The 22933-nt window shown below is 45.3% G+C and overlaps 1 long non-coding RNA gene across 1 annotated transcript in view; it reads right to left on the reverse strand.

The window, feature by feature from the left end:
* Window positions 1-745: 745 nt before the first annotated feature.
* Window positions 746-22933, reverse strand: part of LOC104847808 — a 28645-nt gene continuing 6457 nt past the window's right edge. The window contains exons 2-4 of the long non-coding RNA XR_776234.1: window positions 21208-21257; window positions 17031-17151; window positions 746-985 (exon numbers count right to left, since the gene is read on the reverse strand). This is a non-coding gene — a long non-coding RNA (uncharacterized LOC104847808). The remainder of the gene's footprint in view (window positions 986-17030; window positions 17152-21207; window positions 21258-22933) is intronic.

Raw genomic sequence — 22933 nt, forward strand, 5'->3', positions numbered from 1 at the left:
TTAGTCCCAGTCTGTGAGAAGGGGAGGACAGAACACGCAGCCTGAGCTGTGAGAACCAACGGGGAATCCATGCCCACACAGGGTCCTTGGGCTCCAAGCCCCAGCAGCCACTTCTGCCTCCTGGGGCAGTGCTGCTGCTGCTGCAACATCACACAGCACTGCTTGTGCCTTAGTCCTTGGAGCTATGGAACAACATGCAGGCTACATCTGGTGGGCAACAGCCCTGCTAGTCAAAAGTGCACCCCCTGTTAGTGCCTGGCAAATGCCCAGCCAGAGCCCCTCTCCCACTGCTGGACCAGCCCTGCCTGCCTCTGCTTCAGGTTCCCTGGCAAGGGCTGCTTTGCCCCAGACTGAGAGAATGAAGAAGGGCAAGGACAAGCCCAGGACCCCTGTCTCAGGTATAGGAGACCCTTCTGTCTCTGGGGGACCCAGGAGGTGCCCAAAGATCTGAGTTCTGGCTGTATCTCCACTGAATCTTTGCCTCAGTGCCCTGGCTGACATCCCTCCAACACTGCATCATCTTCCTCATCCCTGCCAGTGGCTTCTATAGAGCAGAGCCTCTTGAAGAATCCTAGCATGACACAAGATCCAGCTTCCCTTACCACTTCCAGGGCAGCTGCCCCAGGTAGCCAGATGGGAGCCTTATCCAGAGCCTCTGCCCCACCCCTGCCCAGTTCTCTGCCCCAGGCACACTTGGCTGTGTCCCAGGGTCTTCCAGCTGGCTGTGTTCTGCCCACCTGTCGTTTGGGCTCCCTGCTGAAGCTCCACAGCTGAAACCTCCCATGCCAGTGCTGAGCCAGGATGCTGCCTCTGAACTCCTTCAGGCTGGGCCTGAGCCGAGGTCACTGACTGTCGGATCAAAGAACTCTCCCTCCCAGGCCAAACAGGGGTTCATGGAAGCAGGAAACTGCTGAGGATCTGCCGAGAGTCTTCCTAGCTGCTCCGCCCACTGATGAGGAAAGGGCTGGCTGGTCTTTGTCTGAAGCTTGGTGAGGTGGGTAAATCATGCATACAAGTGAGGTGCAGACAGATTTAGGGTTATACATGAGTTGTTTTTCTGAACCCAAAGTGCAGACCAAAGGCAGGTAACGGTAAAATAAAATCAAACTTCACAAATAAATTGAACAAATAAAATAAAACATATAATTTCATAAAACATGATATATATGGATTTATGTGGGTATTAATCAAAAGCTCCATCTCAGCAGCCAATCTCAGTTAAATGGACAGCTTGGTCTGGAAGCCTCTGCAAAGCTTTTGCAAGGTGAACAGAGTGGATGGAAAATACCCAGCGGAGATATTTGCAGAGGGTGGACACTGGAGGAGGAAAGAACCCTGAGTTGGCACTCTTGGCTGCTGCAGGCCCCTCTCCGAGGAGTGGTAGCATCAGAGGCCACACAACGTCAAGGCCATGGGCCAGGATCCAGTTCTGCCAAAGGTGCCAGGGGTCAGGATGGTGTGGTGTTATCCCGAAGCTCCCAGCTCACCTGATATGAAGTCAAAGAACAGTGTGGTTCTGGGGCTTCTTCTGACATGGGCTAACTCCCAGCCCCCCAGCTCCCTGGACCCCAGTGAGTGCCCCATAGTTCCTTAGCACCAAGTGACTACCCAGAGTCAACAGCACCTGGCTCAGCCCAGTGTCCTGGGGCATACCACCCGCTGCCTGCTGATGTGCTCACCAGTCCAGAAACTCCCCAGATCTCAGGCAGTGTTGTTTCTGGTCTCAAGTCCCACTCTCAAGGTTGATGGTCAGGAGGAAACTTCCAACTATCTGAGTCAACCATCTGGAGCCAGCCCGGTCCTGTGGAAGTCTAAAATTTGGGGTTCCCACCCTGAATCACCTCTTTAACAAACACTGGCACAGCTGTCCCCCTCACCTGTGGTCATCAGGGCTCTTTAGGAATGACAACTCCTCTCTCAGGTAATTCCAGGGGCTCTGTGCCAGGACCTAGAATGAAGTCTCTTCCCTGCTCTGTGCACCATCCCTGCAATCTTCCTGCCTTGGCAGGGTGGTCCATGATGGTCAGGGATGGAATGTAGGGGCTTCACCTGAAATATACCTGTCGCCCTGCCTGGGCACCGTCATGTCCTGGGAAGGCCCATAGAAATGGGAACATGATTAAACCAAGGTGTCCTTGTCACTGAATCTCTACCCAGCTTCCTTCCTCTCCTGCCTTGGTCTGTCTATAAGAGCAGCAAGCTCCCAGGCATCCACACACCAGCTTCAGATGAGCCATCCTTGCTACACAACAGGAGTAGGTTGGTGAGTTGAAATAGGGCTTCTTTCTTCATGAACTAGTTGTTGACTTAAAAAGCATGTAGATTATCCACTAATTAAAAGGTCAGCACAGCTGGAGCTGTGCGTGATGTGAAGCAGTCTTTCAGGTTTCTTCCCTTTTCTAGCACAATTGGTAAGGACCCTCCTCCAGTCCAAGGCCCAGGTAAAGCCATGAGAAACATCAGCCAATCAGATCAGGGCAACTGTTTTATTGTGCAGCCCTCAGTATCCTAGTGAGCAAATAGAATAATAATGGGTCCCAGAGTTGCTGGCATAACCCTAAAACCACTCAACAAACACCAGGCAGCATCCTCCTACAGTCATCACTGCTGGGGCCACTCCTGGTCCCCAGGGGCCTCCCTGGAGAGCCCATGGTCTGTGTTGCTCTATAATCACCATGGAGGGATTTGGCTCTGGGCCCGGTGCTGCTCAAGGATGGTGATGCATCACTGTGGCAACAGCTTGCTCCTCACTCCTGTTAAGTGGTCAGCAGCAGCACACTGGGTTGATGACATGGCTCATTTTCTCCAGAACTCTTCAGCCTCACACTTAAAAACCACCCATCTCAGCCAGGTGTCATGGCACATAATCCCAGCATTGTGGGATGTTGAGGCAGGAGAATTGCAAGTTCAAGCCCAACTTGTGCAGCTCAGTGACTTAGAGAGACCCTGAGTCATGATTTCAGAAAGAGGGGGAGACTGGTAATAGCTCAGTGCAAAGGCCCCAGGTTCAATCATCAGTATCAAAAACCAAAATCAAAACCATCACTCATCTCTCTATCAACAATACATAGTCTTCCATTTGATCCATGATGGTTTTAATTTATAATGACATAAGATTCTTCTAAACAGTGACTTTGGCACCTGTGGCATTTCCTTCTGTACTATTGCCTTACTAAAAGCCCTAAGAATGAAGTACGTTCACTTGAAGAGTAAAAATGGAAACAATGGGCAATAACTTTCCTTGGTGACCTCTTCCCACCTAGCAGGAACCTGTCACTGTGCAAAAGCCAATAGTGTCTCTCAGACAAGCAGAGGCATAAGGGTGGCAGGAGAGAAAACAAATATCCATCTCTTAACTGTCTCTGGCACTCCAAGGGACCAGGATGGTGCAGCCCCATCTTGATGACAAAGTTGTAGCCTAAGGTCTCTCCACGGTCATCAGACACCAGCTGGCCCTCAAATTCAGGACAAAGAGGGGAGGGGGAAAGAAGGAGGGAGGGAGAGAGAAAAAGAGGGAGGAGGAGGGAAAGGGACAGAGGAGGGGGTCAGCCCAGGGGTCATGTGAGACAAATCAATGGGCTGGAGGTCCCCAAACCCTGTGCAGTGTGTCTCTGTGAATCTGTGACATGTAGACATGTGTCTTTTCCACTGGGCAGCCAGACACTCAGGTCTGCTACATGCCCCCCACCCTGGTCTGCTCAGCATCCCCTGTGAGGCTCAAGACATGGGAGACAGAAACAGTTCTAGGTGCCTGGTTACGTGTTTCATCCACTTCCTTGGGCTTGGGTTCCTCAGCAGAGTCCCTTTCTCCTTCCTGAGCTCAGCAGGATCATTCAGGTTTCACCCCTCACCTATCAGCTACAATTCTGTTCCAAGTTTTCTGGGTGTCTCATCACTGATCACTGGTTGCATTTTGATCAGATGACATTTCACCCACCCAGGTGGAGAAGAGCTGAAGTCCCTGGAGCCAGTGTTTGGAGAAACCCTTGCCAGAGATCATTTCCTGCTTAGAAACAACTTGCTCCAGCCTGTGCAGTGAACCCCAACTATTACAGTCAGCTCCTCTCCAGGCCAAGGCTCCTCGTGCTGGCATGAACTCTCTTAGCTGAGTTGACAGAACCAAGTGATCAACGGACACATTCTACTCCTGGGACTCCTCTTTTCATCCAAATCTCAATGCCTTAATTGGGGCTGCCTGATTTAGCAAGCAGAAACACCAACGTACCCAGTTACATTTGGTTCAAGCAAATAGCAAAAGAAAGTGATGCTTACACTGTGCCCCTTGCAGTATCTGGGGTACACTGACATTAAACAATCATCTAAAATTTGAAATGTAACTGAACGCCCTGTGCGCTATCTGGTAATGTGTACTGTACTTGTTCTTCATAATACCAAGTGCTCATGTTCCTTCACACTAACCTGGGCCCTACCCCAAAGGAATGGTTTGCTTTCATACCTCCTTCACCTTCCCAGTCACCAGACTGAAAACCATTCCTCACTGGCCCTTCCTTTGCCTCTCATCTGACACTGATACCTGAGTTACCTTTACTCATCTGTAGGCCTAAGAGTGTGAGTTACACAGGGAAGAGCTCATCCTGCTCGACGACTCAATCTCTCTGGCTGGGTGTGGTAAGAAGCAAAAGAGTGTGAGCAGGGAGAGTGGGTGGAGGGACATGCAATGGCATCTGCGGACCAGAAGCAGACAGTCCTCCCCTCCATGCAGGACTCTTCAGGCATGAGCCCTGGGCCAGGCAAATGCACAGCATTTAAGCCTTTCAGGTATACAAAGTTAACTAGCACAATAAGAAAAAAAGACAGGGGATGGCAAGTTTTCCTCCTTGATTTATAATATGTAGCAGCCTGGAATTTACTTCTCATTCACTTGTGTTGAAGTCATTTGCTGTGATCTATTCCCATAGCACACAATTAAGAGTGTTAATATTTAATCAAAGAACTACCTTGTTCTCAAGAAGACAATCTTGAAATATCTTGAAATACTGCGAATGTGAAACAGAAATGGTTCTCATAGATTTGTTTTACTTTCGTGGGGAAGATGTCACCTCAGGAACATTCCAGTGTGGCTCCTAATGCTGCATACTCTATTTTCTGGTATAGGTGAGAGCAGAACTGTCAGATGCCAACAGTCACTATGCCACCAACTCTAACCTCAAGTGGACCACTTAGGGCAGGCATTCATCAGAATGTCCCACAACATGGACAGCATAGGCACAGAATATGCTGCTAAGGTCAAGAAAAACCCAAGATCCTCATTATCAAGGGTCTGTGAAAACATGGGAGGGCAGCTTTATCAGCAAGCAACGGGGCTGCCATGGCTGCATCTGGGCAGAACCTTGTTATGGTATTTTTTCCCCAAAAAATTTAAAAATCAAAACCTTCATGGCTCAGGTATTAGCATTTATCTTGGTTCCTTAAGGAAGCAGAGATGTGCTAATAACAGAACAGAGCAGCATTTGAGAGAGCAGAATCTGAGGACCCAAACCAGCGCGACAGTCCTAAATCCAGGGCAACACCAGGCCCTGACAGACAGGAAGACTTGATAGAAAAAGTACTCCCTCTGCTGTCCTGGAGACACAATCATCCCACTGCACACATTATTAAAACAATAGTGCTATCCCATTCATACCTTGTTGGCAATTCTCCTTTCACAATGAGACCTGATTGCTTAAGGACTGAGGATTCTGGGATAGACAATGAGGGGTCACTCAAGTCTCTTTCTAAGGCTGTGACAAAGAAGAGATGGGCAGCTGACAAGATCTGTGCAGATCAAGAGGGCATCATGGGTTTCCCTGCATTTCTCTGCCCACTCAAACACTGTGCCTAAGCCTACATCATCTCAGAAAATATATACTCCCTGGGGGTGCCAGGCCTTGGCTGATTCGAAAGTCAGGCTCGATGCTGAACAGTCCTGGCCATCAGAAACCTCTCAGAACTGACCACCTGTTGCACATCTGCATGGAGCCCATTTAGGCTTAACTCAGGGAAAGCATTACAAGCTTGTTGAGATCCAGGAGCATCCTGGTGCTGCAAGGACACAGAGGCATGGAAAGGAGAGATGGTGGCACCGGTGTAAGATGACAGGGAAGGCAAACACAGCACAGCATACGACAGGGGATGGGCCATACAGGGTCACTTCTCAAGAGCTTCTTCCAGGCACCGGCTCTCCAGACTTCTGTCCTTGAAGCAGGAGGAGATGCGGTAAAGGCTGAGCACAGCTATCCTGCACACTGAGTGACAGATAGACTGTCACAGTGAATTTGTTCAACCACAGAGGCATAGCGTCCTCTCCTTTGCCCAATGTTTGCACAGGTTAGGAGCCTAATATGATTTTTTTGATGAAATGAATGTGGCCCTCTGATGTCCCATCCCTACCCAGAAAATTAAGTGATGCTGAGGCCTAGGGACCTCAGGATTCCCCTCAGAAAACAGGGTGCCACTGGGGCAGTGCAGGGGAAGAGAGGGGGTGGCCTTGGAGTTTGATAATCTGGTGCACTCTCAGCCTCACACTAGGCTAACTGCATGGGCATTTTATCTCCTCACTGCACATGAGGAAGCAGGAACTCTTGATGTTAAGTAAGTTTCCCTGACCATGGAGCTGATCACAAAAAGTGATCAGAATCCAGGCTTGGGAGTTTTTCTTCCTGTGCAGAAGGGCAGGTGGCCCACTCAGCCTGTGCACAGCACAGCTCTCAGCTCCTCCTTCCATTGGAATGGGCAGCTGTCAGTGAAGAGGGAAGAACAGAGGGTGGAGGGGTAGCTTCCTATCCTTGGGCCTGGGGTTGGGGTTACTCACCTTCCACCGCTCGTGGGTAACCCGAAATTTCACCAGGGAGCGGAGAGGGTTCCATGAGCCCCTTAGACCCAGCATATTTCTGGTAAGATGTTGGTTTCATACTTACTGGCTCTTTCATTTTATGTAGTTAACTTCAGTTCTAACTCTGCTTTTCCTCGTATATTAAATGGATCATAAAACATCTGAGACTTCAGTAAGTATCCACTACACTAGTGTAGGGGGTAAAGATTTATAATATGAAGTGACTTGGAAATGTGACATGTTACTAACAATAATAAGACATTTACCTGAACTAAATGACATCAAAGCCAGGAAGCCTGTCACCACATCAATAGTCTCCTTCCACAGGGCAGCCAGCTTTGTGGGCCCACTACCTGGTAAATCATTTTGAATATGAAAAGGAGTTTCAGAGCAGAAAATGTCTTTGGTCCTACGGAGATGAGCAATGCATGTTCCTGATTCTGAAGGCAAAATATTGTATCACAGCTTCCCCTTTTATGACTCCAACAGCTACCAAACCATGGCCTCTCTCCCAGGTGAGATTCAGTTTCCTTCATTTGTTTGCCTTTTCTCATCTTCCCCTCAAAAATTTCTAAACCTATTTATTCTCGAGACTCAAACTCACTCTGCAGTGGGCACATGGCAACAAGCTCAGCCTGTGTTTGTGACCTTGCATTTTAGCTTAATTATAATTCATGATCCTCACTGCCTCCAAGGGTCCTCTAGCAAGTGGATGAGAAGCAGATTGCATAACTGCCCTGCTGTCGTGCTGCGGGGTAGCTCTTCACAGGAGATGCAATCACTCTGTCTACTTCTGCATTCCATAAAACCATTAATGGAAGTCTCCAGTAATTAGGAAAGAGTAAGAGAAGTAAGTGCCAACCTCAGACTCTCAATGTTTCTCAACATTAAAATTTTCTTGCTATAGACTCTTCAAATAAAACCATCCAATTATGGCTTTAAACCAGTTACTACCTCTGGAAGGTTAGCTTTGACTTAGTTACAATGTCCTTCTTCCTTTTTAGTAGTAGATAGCACCTGTTGATAAAGGTAGAACTCAACATTGATTCCTTGGTAGAGGAGGTGAAAGGGAGAACTGTGTTATTTACTTCAGGTAGGAAATTTTGTTTCTGGATAGTGTTACCAATGACACAGTCTTTTACCTCCTGGGGGGCAAGCCAGGGGCACATGGGGAAAACTGATCACATTCTTTTCTCATCTGCCTACACACAGAGTTGGGGATCCCAAAAGGACTTCCATGTTTAATTGTCAAGGAGGATGATTCTAATGAGCCATTAGATAGATTACATTACATTGATTAAACCGTAGATTTATGGAACCTTAGATTTAGATGTGATTTAGATGAGAATGGAATCAAATTTCCCCATAAACTCAACATTGAACCTAAACATCAGACTCATCTGGTTCTCGTACAACTCTGTTTGGGACCAGAATCTTGCAAAAAATTAAGTTCACGAACTGATGTACCACTGTACTACCTTTACAGGGAGCATTCGCTCACATATTCTGGAGAACACACAAAGCTTTTGCAGCTTAGCAGTGTTTTATAATGCTTAATTAACTAATCTGTGTGCTCACAGAGATTATTTCAAATTGAGAGATTATTTCAAATCACTCTGTGTGGGGCCAGGGATTTAACTCAGCAGTTCAGTGGCCTGCCTCAAATCACTCTGTGTGATGGCAGAGGTTATGGAGAAGGATTCCTTGACCTCAGGGAACTTGGAGTCTAGTTGGGTGGTTGGCATGAGCATCACTCTCCCCCAGGATGGGTTCCATCAGTGGCATCTAGGGCAGATGCGTTGGGAGGCTGGGGAGCAGCACTTGCTCAACCTCAAGGTGAATATTCCTTCTTTCTCATGTGACAAGCAGAGCAAAATCTCTGCTGGAGGGTCACTTGTTTTGCCTGTGTGGTCAGTGCTTTTGCCATACACTGCTAGTCATCAGAATGCCACAGTGATGTGAGAAAGAGCCTGCCAGGGGAAGAGGTAGTTTATTCATTCAGCAACACACACTTGAGTACCTCTATTCACTAGGCAAGATTGTAGGACCTGGTAACAATAAAAATAAATAAATGAACAAGTTCTTCCTCCAGGTATTTAATTCTAGTGAGGGAGAAAAGATAATCAACATTTTTGAAAACCCTAGAATAGTGTTGGGCAGTGGTGTTTAGGAGGAAAACTCAGGGGCCAGGGATTTAGCTCAATGGTTCCACTGTCTGACTTGAAAGCACAAGGTACTGAGTTCAATCCCTGGTACCAAAATAAAAAAGAAGAAGAAAAAGAAAAACTCAAAAAGTGAGGAGCAGACAGTGACCGGCCACCAGGAAAGGATTCCAAAGGAGAACTGAGGAGACAGAACCAGGCAGAGACAGAGGCAGCCATTCACTGCGCTATTCAATAAATTCACATTACTTCCAAAAATATGTGTTAAATAAGATCTATCTCCTGACTTCAAAAGGCTCACTGAGCAACAGTGAAAGCAGAATTCTGTAAATAACAAATAAATCTAAGTAGGAACATAACAGAAATCGCAACCCAAACACTGTGGTCCTCAGTGTCTGCTGAGGTTTGGGTTCCACAACCCCCACAGATACTAAAGTCTGCAGACACAGAAGTCCCTGTGTAAAATGGCACAGCATTTGTGTGTCCTCCTGGACCATCCCTAGATAGCTCATAATACCTTACTCAATGTATACTGTATGCACATAGTGCACTATGTTGTTTAGGAAGCAGTGACAAAGAAAACAATCCACACAAATTCAGTATAGATGCAACCATTTTCCATATTCCCCATTTTCCTCTTTAGCTATACTCAGTTTCCAATGTAAAAATAATTCTATAGATTTTGTGGGATATACATTTTCTCTCAAGTTCTTTTTCATATCAGATACCATCATTTCTTACTGCAATCAAGTTTTACTGTTCATTCTCTTTAGCAATGAAAAATTATTGCTTGCCATATTTAGTATCAGTGTTAGCCATCTCTCCTTCATTGTGACAAAACACCTGAGATAAATTATAAGGTAGAAAGCTTTGTTTTGGCTCACGGTTTGGGCCTTGGGGCACCCCGTGACGATATGGCAGGATCAAAGCTTCTTCCTTTGTAGGGACTGGGAAGGAGGGCCTGCAGTCCCCAATATCACTACAAAATGACATCACTTCCTTCCATCAGGCTCCTCTGTTAAATTACCCCCACCTCCCAGTAATGCCATGATGGGCACCAAGACATTCATGCATGAGCCCAGGGGTCATTTTATGTTCAAACTACAGCAATATTCTTTCTAGACCACGGAGAACCCATGTATTTCCACATCCAGGAGAGGCCTCCCCTTGCACAGCCCCTTAGTCCCCTCTGTCAGTCCTATCCATCCTCAGCTCACTGACTTTGGACTTCTCCTCCAGGTCATGTTCATGGGTTCTGAGGGAGTAAAAAGTTCTAAACCATTACTTCTGTGCCAAGAGATTTCTGTTCTCTACCACTTCTTATTATGCTCAACTTGTTTGTGGGAAAGCTCAGAGTCCCACAGCTAATAATTCAGATCAGGTCAGGGATCAAAGCTTACCAGGTGACCCCAGAGCCCATGCTGTGGATCAGCACCAAGGCACATTGTGCAGGGCCACGTGGTTGGTGGATGGGTTGGCTGGTTGTTCGGTTCACTCTTCTCTTTCTCTTTTGCCCATCTGCCCATGCCCACACGATTGGACTTCTCCTCTGATCACCTCCAGCCTTTCTAGGTCATGAGCAGCTGTCTTTTGTGTGTCATTGGACAAATAAAGCTGTTCAATGTGACCTTCCACTGGAACCATTCTCAGAGTAAGGTTAGTATAACACAACACTCACACCTACATCATTGCCCTGGGCTCAGGACACAGACCTCAGCTGGCACCTGTGGGGAAGGATTCTGTCCTCATGGTCTCAGGCTCTACACACCATGCACCTCTCTGCCAACTGTTCCCACATTTCCCTTTCTTCCATCTTCTTCCAGTCCTTCTTCAAATGACATCACCTAAACTTTCTACTCTTTAAAATCTACTCAAAGTATTTGCTTTCATATATATTTCCCTCCGCAACATTCTGAAAACATCACTGTACAGGGCCAGCTCTCCATCTCCATGGTTCTGTGTCCATGGATTCCACCAGCCTTGATGGGATATAGTTTTTATTTTTTTAATTGCATCTATACTGGACATGTACAGACTTTTTCTTATCATTATTCCCTAAACAACATAATAAAACAGCTAATGGCTCAGATCCTACTGCCACTGCGCTAGATACACAAGGACCCTAGAGAGAACCCAAAGTGCTCAGGAGGATTGTGGATTGGACACAAATGCTATACTGTTTTGTATGAGAGACTTAGACTTTTCAAATTCAGGTCTCCAGGGGTCGTGGTGCAGGCTCCCCATGGATGCAGAGGACCAGCTGTCTTGCTATTCCATTTCTTATAAAGATTTTCTACTTAATTAGAATTGCCATTCAAAGCTGATGCTCTGCACTGCCTTTGTAGTGGAATTGGTTCTACCAGCATGACCTGCTCCTGGGCCTCTCCCTGCCTCCCTGCTCTCCTCCTCCAGATGCTCTGTCAGCATCCTCTGGACTTCCGCTCCCTTTACCATTCTCCCCCAACTCTCTCCCCGCAGGAGTGTGGAACTGGTTTCCTCTTTTCCCAAGGATCTGCCATACTGGTGATGTCCACATCTTCCCACTTCCTCCTTCCTGAGCCCAGACCTAGATGTCACCTGCGTCACCTCCTCTGGACAGTGCTCATGGGGAGGCCCTCCTCTTCTCTGTTCTTCCTCATCATCTTGACCCCCATGCCATGTTCCCCTTTTCTTTTGCCAGCAGAACCATGGACTTGGTCTTTTCTGCTATCCATCCTACCTGGACTATAGTGCCTTATTCTCCATTCCCTGGAAACTCCTCCATGGCCAACACAGATTTACTTCCTCTCCACCATTTCCCAGACACTTTCAGCCTCTGTTGGCTCAGTCCTCAGCAGTGACTCAGGCGAGGGGTAGCCCCAGGGTGGCCATCAGGTTCTGTTCCCAGGCCCAGCTGGTTCTGTCCTGTGCCCAGGCTGAGAGCTGCTCTCCTTGCTAAGTGCACCTGTTACCAAGAACCCATCACATAGCAGGTGCTGCCATCCCTGCCTGCGTGAGTACCCACTCTTGTCACACCGTGGCTGTGGGCCCAAACTTCACCGTCACATCATACCTCACTGTTTCTTCCACTCTGAGACCACAGGATTCCAGGGGGTTTCAGAAATCTTGGCCAGCTCTCTGTGGCCTTCAGAACCAGACACAAGCAGGTCCACTGAGATGAGGAAGAATAATTATCCCTGGTCACACACAGTTCAGTCAGGGCTCCCACTCCCTCTGGCCTTGGATGCTGCAAACATTTCCTGTCCAGTAGGTGGTGCCCTGGGTCTCTGGCCACTGCCAAGGTGTGTTACATCTCCACTGCTCAATTCCACCTCCTGAGCGCATCCTCTCAGAGAGTTAGAGAAATGCTGTCTTGAATGGAGAACCACCACATCAAGTCCCAAGATTTACCAGCCATTATTAAATGAGGAAGTCAGGGGAACTGCTATTTTCCCACCAGTTATGGAAAAACACACATCAGCACCACAGTCCAGTGATCACGGATTTCAGAACACAGCCTGTTTCAAGATAGCAGCAGTGTCCTCCTACAAATCCCATAAAAGCCCCTCAGCTTATTAGAGAGGCACCACTTGGTCCTCAGTCCCTCTTAGCTTTTATTCCAATAAATTCCATCCTCTTTTGTGGAGCTCAGTTTCCTCTCCTTTTTTTCTAACACCCTCCATAGCCCAGCTGGACATCACCTCTGCGAGCAACCTTCATCACTACCCTTGCTAGGACATGTGACCTCCTTGCCTAGTCACAGGACCTACTCTGCTATGGTGCTTACATAGTGATTGGGTTATGATTTCCATTGATGCTGGTTTATGTGCCAGTCATCGAATTCAGTCTTTATTGCTGGTAACCAAGCCCTTAGAAGTAAAGAGATAGGTAGATTTGTTTTTGAAACATTTGGTGAAAAGTAATAAATACTAGGACATGTCTACCATTAATTTGATTAGCAAGGAACTGCAGTTTTAGATATGATGATAAAGCCAAGAATCAGCACTTGCCCATGTAAATCACTCTTCTCTGTTAGCTTTCCCAGGCTTTATGTTTAAAAAACAAGACATTAAAAATACTCTAGCAGAGTCTCTGCTCTGTGATTGAAAATACAATCTTCTTTTCTCTTCAGATAGAAGGAAAATAAAAATGAAAGCAATGTGGTTGCAGCACACAGTGTGGTGGCAGCTGTCACCTTCCCTGTCCCTGATGCTAATTGGATCAGTACTGAAGGGGAAGGGGAAGCGATGAGAGATAATGCTGGGACAGAAGTGGACACCCTGTGTCCCCACAGCTACAGAGGAACAAGTGAAAGGTCCTCACCCATGTCTACAATGACATGCACTGCAGACCCCAGTTCCTTTGCTCACCGTGGAGTCTTGGGACCACCTAGAGAAATCAGAAATGAAAATCTCAACGCAAGGACACCTCCTGGGGTGAGCTACTAGGTTAAAAGCAATTATAAACTGATTCTAGACCTCTGCCTGCTGTTTTCTTAAATGACCTGCTATATAAGAAGAATGTTATGATGCAAGAATGGCCAAACACTAGAAAAATGTGTTCCTCATTGCTGGTTTCACTAGTTATAAAAGAAAACATCTTTAAAAACAGCACAAGTAGAAAGCCACATTCATGGATTATATCCCCTCCACTACTGCGGGAGAAAATAAATGCTGAAATAAATTTCTCTTCATACGTATGCAATTGTATTAGAGGAAAAAGAACTAAAACTTTCCACCCAACTCTTTATGTGAGATGATGTAGAAAAGGAGGATGGAAACAAGGTAGTTAAATGATAAAAATAAAAAAGATGGTGTTCAAATCCTACAGAGCAACCAAAGTCAATATGCTATGTGTTGTATTCTTCTCTCACGTACAACTTCAGCTGATCTCATTAGAAAGAGACCTTGCCAGGCAAACACCTATCTCAGTTCCCACTGCCAGAGGAGCCCATACCTTGGGCAAATACTTCCCACTGACATGAGGGACAGTCTGGTTTGGTTCCTGGACATGGAGCCCAGAGTCAGAGAGAGAGAGGAGAGGGAGGGGCATGCATGCAAGGTGTGCAAGAGGCAACACTGTTCTCTTAGGAAAAGGCCCAAAGAGAAGAGTTACATGCCAGGAGGATGTGGATGGAAAAGGGCTGGTAGTCCCGGGACCAGGGTAGGTACTTTTGAGAAAGAGAGGTGTGACTTAACCGATGACGTGACTCCTTCCACTTTTCTCAGGGTAATTCAGATGGAGATTGGCAGAAGTGTCATGTTATTCTTTTGCATTTACTCAACTGTGTTATTCCTGTTCAATTCCTTGTGCAGACAGAATTCTTGGCATTTACAGGTCTTCTAAGGCACAATATGCAGTTTCTAGGTTTTTGAGAAGGGCTTTTCCCCTTTAAATATATGTTTCTAACATCATTACATCTTAATGTTATCTGCATCACGGCACAGGCAAAAAGATTTACTGCACCCCTCATTTTGTTTGTTTGTTTGTTTTTTGAGACAGGGTCTCACTATGTAATTGACACTGACCTGGAACTCACTATGGAGCCCAGGCTGATCTCGAACTCGCAGCAATCCTCCTGCCTCAGCCTCCCGAGTGCTGGGATTACAGGTGTGCACCACCACTCCCGGCTTCACCCCTCATTTTGGAGGAGATTTTTCCAATGAATTGCTGCTTCCTACAACTCAATCACATTATTAACTTAATGAGTGGACATTCCCTCCTGCTCCACATCAGATACCTTAGGCATTGGCATAGCAGGTAATGATCAGCTCAGCCCAGGGCTACATGGAAACAATTTAGGCAAGAAAACCATGATAAGCCAAACAGTACCAGTGTGGGCAAGGGATCCCTGAAGTTTCTAGACCTGCAGAAAGCAGATAGCCTCACCCAGAAGGGAAGCAAGACCCAGCCACTGAGCCAGGGCTGACACAGAGGCACAGCTGGGTTACGGGGTGACACACACAGCCCAGAGAGGAGTCCTGCATGGGAAGTGTAGAGATGCCCTTGAGGGAAGGGAGATGCCAGGAGACTAGCAGGGCTGTGCTTGTCCTTCCTCAGGGGAGTCACACCCAGGTGCAGGATGAGAGAGGACAGAGTGTGCAGAGGGAGAGTGGAGGCTAAGTCCAGCTCCAGCACGGCTGCAACAGCCTAGAAGAGAACAGCTCAGAGCCCTGGCCCAGCCAGCGACCCTGCGGGGTCTGCTGCCCAGCACTCCTGAAGGAAAGAGGATAGAGCCGCTCTTCACAGTGACTGAGAGAACAGCCAAGTGGCAGCTGCCAGAGACTGAAGACAGCAAGGGCTGCAGGATGGGGGCTGACTTCACATGAACAAAAGAGGACAACCTCAGAAAGCACCCCAGAGCTAAACACTAACAGACTCTGTGTTATCTGGGGATCCTCAGAGGATCTACAGTTTCAGAGGGAAAGTAAACCAAACAGAGTTTGCAAGTTTTGAAACACCAGTTTCCTTTCCTCTATACTGATATTTCCTATATGGCTTAAGAACTTCCAGAGCAATGCACAAAACCCAATCTTCATCATGCTAGATGTCCATGAAATGCTTTCAGTGTGATTCCATTAGACTCTGAGATTCCCGACAGCTAGATTCTCTCTAGCAGTGTAAAGGTGAGGAATACAATCTCCTCTGCTTTCAGGGCCCTTAGTGGGTAAAATCCCCTGATGTGTGTGTCCCTAATATAAAATGGTGCAACGTTCCCACAGAAACTACCCATATCCTCCATGCACTTTAACCCATGTCTAAGTCACAACACCCGTTACATTGTCAATACTCTGTAAATAACATTTGTACTGTGTATTTTAGGGTACAGGACAAGGTAAAAGCAGATGTTTGATACAGATTCATTTCTCCTTCCTGGATGTTGGATCCTCGGTGCAGAAGCAATGGGCACAGAGGGTGACTGAGTCTCTTGGGAGGAGCGCTCACCTGGAAGAGAACACTGAACTAAGGGATGGTGTGCATGGCAGAGAGGGCCGAGCAGCGGGACTGGCTGAAGAGTGAGTGGAAGGGTGAGGAGGTGTGGGGAGGAGTGGGGAGGAGGGGTAGGTGACACAACAGTGGAACAGGAGGCCAGGTGAGGGGACAGAGCAAGGCAGAGCCATGGTTCCCTGGGCTGGGTCCATACCCACACCCTGTGGCTCAGGGCAAAGCCCAATTGGTACCCATCCTTCCTTAGGGCAACTTTGCCTTGTCCTGTCCTCTGTGGCTCTCCAGGGAAGACTGATGTCCAGCGCTCCAGGCACAGGTGGCTCAGTCCACAAGGCAAGGTGGGGGCCTGCACCTGACCCACAAAGGCAGGGCATGGTGACTCTGTAACCACCCTGGGATTGGGGTACGCGAGGCTGTGTGATCCCAACAGAAACACTGGGCCAATTCCAAGGACCTAAAACAAACCAGTCCTGCATGAGGTGAGCCAGTGTGGAACACTCGTTACAAAACTGCAGGAGTCCCTGAGGGAGGCAATGAGGTGCCAGTCCAGAGTCAGCAGGTGGGACAGGGGACAGGTGAGCTGCACTGCTGCCATCAGAGACAGGAAGAGCATGGCTTGCCTGAAAGGGTACCAGCCAGATACTACCTGAGTCCCTCACACCAACTCCTTATCTACAACACAAAAATAAGTCACTAAAGTGTGTTCACTGAGAAGAAAGTTAATGAATTACACAACAGTGCTTCCTAGCACGTGTCCTTGCCAAGGTCAGGCAACATCCCTGGACACCCTTTGCTTCCTCCACCCTTGGCACCCTGTGCGTGAGGCATCAAGAACTCTCGTGGGTCCTGAGCACTCTGAGCTCTTCCTTCACCAAGGGCGATGTGCTTTACTGAGTGCCAAGACCCCTGCCACGGGCCACGAGCAGTGACATTCCTGTCAGTCATAAAGTGAAAGCACGGCTCCTCCTTTCTTTCCTCCTCCTTTCCTCCACAGTGTTTACAGTGCCTTTGGAGCATGCCCTTCCTCTTACCTGGAGGAAAGCACTGTTCTTAAATCAGCAGTAAAAATGCCTCTGTGGTGTACAGAAACACTCGGTGCTGTCACTTACCTCACCACTTCTGGAGAGCTCTGTTCTCTGCTCCTTTCCCTGGATGATGCACACAGCAAGAGGTAGCAACACAGGCTCACCCGCAGGCGCCCTTGATGCTCTCAGAAAAAATCAAAATTTTCTTAAAAGGAAAAAATTTAAAAGCCTTGTGTGTGAAGGAAATGATAACTAACACTTGAAAATATATTTTTGGTCTTTCTTAAAATATTAGTGGACTATTTTTTATCTCAAAATGGATTTTGAGACAGTACTTAGCAGGGAGGTTCACTATGTCTCCTCAGAGTTATCCACAGAGGGTAACGTGAAGGAATATCCTGAACTCTTGGGTCTCACACCCCACCCTGTGAAAAAGAACCCACAGCCACCCCTAAGTCCCTGAAGTCCTCTGTGTGCATCCTCCATCATGAACTGGTGACCCATTCCATGTGAAGAGCCCGACACCATTGCTGTGAGCCATGTTCTCTGCTGGGTCATTCAGTTACAGGGAAAGCTTTGTGTCATTGCTCATGTAAATTTAAAATTTCCTGTGCAAACTCTCAGGTTGAAAGACCAAAATCAAGCACCAACAACTTCCCAAAGACGTTAACCCATGCCTGACTCTGGGAGGTGCAGGGTGACAGGAATGGAAATCTGTCAAAGCCCTGGGCTGTGGCAGGATATGAGTGACTGTAAGAGAGTAGGAGACCCAAATCTGGCTTCCCACAGGAGAATCATGAGCTGTTCAGGAGGGAACCTCTAGGGGCAAATGTATGGAATGCAAGTCCAGTCCGTGCTCTTCCACTCACTCCATAGTCCTGTCCCAGCTCCTCCAGACACTGCGTGCAACTTGGTCTGTGTTCATCCGTGCACCCCACGATGCTGTGTGGCTTCTCCAGACACTGTGGCAGTGTCTTCACCAGCTGGGGTTACTGGAGCACATTATTTATGGTGGAAGGAAAGAAAACTCACAGAGACCCCTTTGTCCAGCAGAAAACAGGTGGTCACATAACACAAGGGAGGCAGCTGAAAGAGGGATTGGTGCTGACCATAGTGTGGGATCTTTTTCATGATTTTCCTGGCCCAGCCACCCTGGACTTAGGAGGAGTGGCAATTTGGTTGCTTTTTGTCTGCAGTGTTAAAGGCTATTTTCATTACTTCTTAAAACAGTCATTAATGCATCAGTTTACTCACTGAAAGCTTATAAGATGCTTCATACTTGGAGCAATACAAACAGCCAGCACGTATTCCTTTAAGGCAGATTGTGAAGAAAATATTTGGAACATGTGTGAGCAGATCAATTAGCAGAGCATGTCTAATGACAAATATCCATTAGCCCACTACTGGCAAGAGTGATAATCCTGATTTTAAAATTGGGAACATAAAATTCATCTGCAGAGCCATCTGCTTCTTCCTAAGTCTTCAAAATAGTGCCATTTCATCATTAAGGAAGTCATTTGGTGGCATTATTCCCATTAGCTACTTTGTAAGAGTTGTTACTGAAAGACATAAAGAAATAACTGCTACAGAGAGGGAAGGAGGTTGTGAGGAGAAGCTGTTGGCTTGGCATGGGTGGGAATGAGTGCCCCTTAGCATGTTCTGGTCTGATGGATGTGCTTCTTGGGGGCAGTGTTTCATTCCTACCACCCAGGGGACAGATGGGTATTTTAGACCTAAAGCACATACTTGCTTCTTAAGAAGCTAATTGTTTCCAAGCTTGTTTAATGTTGACTATTTTTCAGTGTCTGTGAAGAGTCTGAAGTTATTTAATTTTAGTTTTAAAGGATATGTTTCTAAGAATAAAACTGCAGCAGAATCTGAATGTCCTGAAAACTTACTACAAAAATCAAGTTCTGATAGTATAGAACCATATCTTCAAAGTAATATATTTTTCCTGGACCTCTTTATATTTTTGGTTTTTAATTTTAATTTTTATTAGTACATGTTTGTAGTACATAATGGTTTCATTCATGCAGGGAGTCACTTCATGTACATAACATATCCTATTCTTTTTTTTTTCCCATTAAACTTATTGGTACATTTAGGCATACAATACAATTACATTCATCACTAGAAACTTGTGCCTTTACATGATGTATCTTTCTTCTTATTTTTCCCCATTCCCCTGCCCTCACTTCAACCACTCCACCATCCCTTTTTACAGATACTTGGTATCCATATTTTCCTTTTCTCATATTTTTTCCTTTCCCTCTTCCTTTTCCCTCCCGCTCCCACTTTAGCTACTGCTTTAGACCTTTTCTTCCCGTTTCTCATTATCAGTTATACATTTTAGTCCTTATTTACACTTTTACTTTCTCACACCAGAGAAACTATTTGATGTTTACATGTACGTCCTGTTTATTTCACTTGAGTATGGTCTCATTGTGCATCCATTTAGCTATAAATGTATTTCCTTCTTTATGACTGAGTAGTAGTCCACTTTATATATTTATAAAACTCCATTTTATATAAATATAAAAAATGTTCTTTATCCAGTCTCCAGCTGATGGGCAATTGGGCTGTTTCCAAGCTTTAGCTATTAAAAACTCTGCTGTTATAAACATGGGTGTGCATATATAGCTGTGTTATGATTCTTTTAATTCTTTTGGGGAGACACCCAGCAGAGGAATAACTGGGCCAAATTAGTTGTTTGAGGTATCTCCATATTGATTTCCACAATCGTTGCACCAGTATGCACTCACACCAACAATGAAGAAGGGTTCCTTTCTCCCCACAATCCCACCAGTATTTGGTATTGATATCTTGATAGCAGCCATTCTTTCTGGGGTGAGGTGGAATCTCAGTGGTATTTTCATCTGCATCTCAAATGACCAGTGATGTTGAATATTTCTTCATATGTTTATTTGATGCTTTTACTTCTTTGTCTGAGAGGTGTCTGTTCATTTCAGATACCCATTTTTGAATTGGGTACTTATATGTGGGGTGTATGAACTAAAATCCCAAAAGTATATTTCACAGAACTAGAGAAAATAAAATCATTTGGAACCAGAAGAGATATACAGTAGCAAAAGTAATTCTAAGCAACAGAGAAATGACAGGGGGTATCACGATCCCCAACTTGAAACTAAACCACAAAGCTACTGTGATAAAAACAGCATAGTAGTGCCAAAGAGACCCAAGGATTACTGGAATGGACTAGACGGTTCAGAAACAACTCTGGACATACTCAGCCACCTCTTCTTTGACAAAGGAGCCAACCATCCTCACTGGAGGAATGATAGCCTCCTTAATAAAAGGTGCTAGAAAAACTGGATTTCAACCTGCCAAACATTAATACTAGACCTGTATCTTTCACCATGCACTAAACTAAAATTGAAGTGGATTAAAGATCTAAATATTAAAACAGAAACACTAAACTTTCTGGAAGATAGGTAGAACTCTTGAAGACACTGGTGTAGGAAAAGGTTTCTGAATGAAACCTCAGTAGCACAGGAACTAGCACAAAGAACCAACACCTGGAATCTCATCTTACTAAAAAGCTTCTGCTGCAAGAGAAACCACCAATGAAACATTTTTAAAATGATGTAACACTGAGTACTTTCTCACTCGGCTAAAGTCATTATTTGCTTTATTACAGAATGAGGTTGTTTTTAATACATAATATCTTTAGACTAAAGGCACAGAATTACTACAAACCTAAATCAGTTTACTCCCATGTTTCCTTTCTCCTTTTCAAGCCATGTTATTTTTTTAAAAGATGGAAATCTGTCATACCTGTGTCTGCAGGAGCCACTCACCTGGATGTTGCTCACATCTCCACCAACAGAAAATTCTCAGCAGTGTGAAAACAGAAACTAAACTTTCTGGAAGATAGGTAGAACTCTTGAAGACACTGGTGTAGGAAAAGGTTTCTGAATGAAACCTCAGTAGCACAGGAACTAGCACAAAGAACCAACACCTGGAATCTCATCTTACTAAAAAGCTTCTGCTGCAAGAGAAACCACCAATGAAACATTTTTAAAATGATGTAACACTGAGTACTTTCTCACTCGGCTAAAGTCATTATTTGCTTTATTACAGAATGAGGTTGTTTTTAATACATAATATCTTTAGACTAAAGGCACAGAATTACTACAAACCTAAATCAGTTTACTCCCATGTTTCCTTTCTCCTTTTCAAGCCATGTTATTTTTTTAAAAGATGGAAATCTGTCATACCTGTGTCTGCAGGAGCCACTCACCTGGATGTTGCTCACATCTCCACCAACAGAAAATTCTCAGCAGTGTGTGCCTTGAGGGTAGCAGGAAACACAGCCATGAGCAATGACTCTTAGCCCTGCTACAGGATACCTTTATCTCTCCAAACCACATGCATAAAATGAAGCAGAAGACAGGTTTGTTCATACTATATTTTTACAGAGAGTAATGTTAGTGCAGGACAGGCACAAGCAGGTTACTTCTCTGCTGAAACACCCTCAAGCAGACCCTTAGCATGTTCCCACTGAGAAACAGAAGCTCCCAGAGCTGCACCCCAACAAATCTCCCTGCACAAGCCATCACCCTACTTGTTTCTCCAATGCTACCTCCTCTACAGCCCTTTCCTGATCTTTCCTTTTCTCCCCTTTTATGTCCCTCTCTTGGAAATTTGGTCTTTCCAGTGAACTTACTAGGTTATTTTTCAGTTCTCTATAAGCTATAAGTTTCTGTAGGACAGGAGTGATGACCATTTGTCACTTTCTTTCCTGAAACATTGTGCACACACCTGAACATATGGGGCTGAAAATGAATTAGCTATGTTCCCAGCAGTAGCCCCAAGGACTGATGCAACAGTAGGCTGACCTACTTTCCTTCAGTCTCTGCAATTTTGAATTTAAAGTACGTATTTTATAGACCACATATAGTTGGTCATATTGTTAAAGCAAATCTAGCAATCACTCTCTCTTGATTGCATCTCTAACCCATGTATGTTATTTTTCTTGAAGTTACTGTTTTTACATTTGCCATCTTATATCATGGCTTTTTTTCTTTTCTTTTTTTCCTCTTTGTTTTGTTTTGCATTTGGTGAATATTTTCAATGTTGATTTTAATTTTATTAGGGACGTTATACTATATGTTTAACAGGTTTTAGGGTTTATCGTATATATCATACTATACCTGAATTAACTTCAGATTTGCATTAGTTTAACTCTGCTGATAGCGAAACATTAAATCTATACAATTCAATTTCATTTTCTTCTTTTGGTGTGACTCTTATACATATTATATCTCTTAATGTCCCAAACTCAAAAATACATTTGTATAATCATCACTTTGTCATTGATAGTCATTTTCTTAGCCCAATACAGGTCTTCTACTACACACTTCCCCAGTGCTAGTTTTGGCAAAGTATACATGTTCATTTCTATGTTATAGACTAAACATTATATTACATAAATATTATTCTCTAAAATTATTTTAGTCAGTTATGATTAGAAGCAAGAATATATATCATTGTCACTGAGATATAATACCAGACATCCACACCTTAAAGGTTTAAATTGGCTCATGATTTTAGGGGATTTAGTCCATGGTCAGGTGGCTCTAAGAAACATCATGGCAGAAGGGCATGATGGAGGAAAGCTGCTTAGTTTATGATGACTAGGAGGCATAGCAGAGGAACAGAACCAGAGAGGAAGGAGCCAGGGACCATATATACTACACAAGCTAATGTCTCCATGACCTACCCAGACACACCAGAAGAATGCTTAACTAATCACCTTGGTGGCTCTCATGACAATCTAGTTGACATCATTAAGCTTAAATGTCACATTCCATCCCTTGTCAACTAAACATCACATTCCACCCCTTGTCAAAGACATCTCTCTAAACCATAGTTAATCTCCAAGTAAACAATACTAAATGAATAATTTCACCCCACAGGATACAATGATCTTGTGTTCAACCAGAAATGAAATAGGCCCTTCTCCA

The sequence above is a fragment of the Fukomys damarensis genome, unplaced genomic scaffold, assembly GCF_012274545.1.
Source record: "Fukomys damarensis isolate Sample0158 unplaced genomic scaffold, DMR_v1.0_HiC HiC_scaffold_9, whole genome shotgun sequence".
NCBI lineage: Eukaryota > Metazoa > Chordata > Mammalia > Rodentia > Bathyergidae > Fukomys > Fukomys damarensis.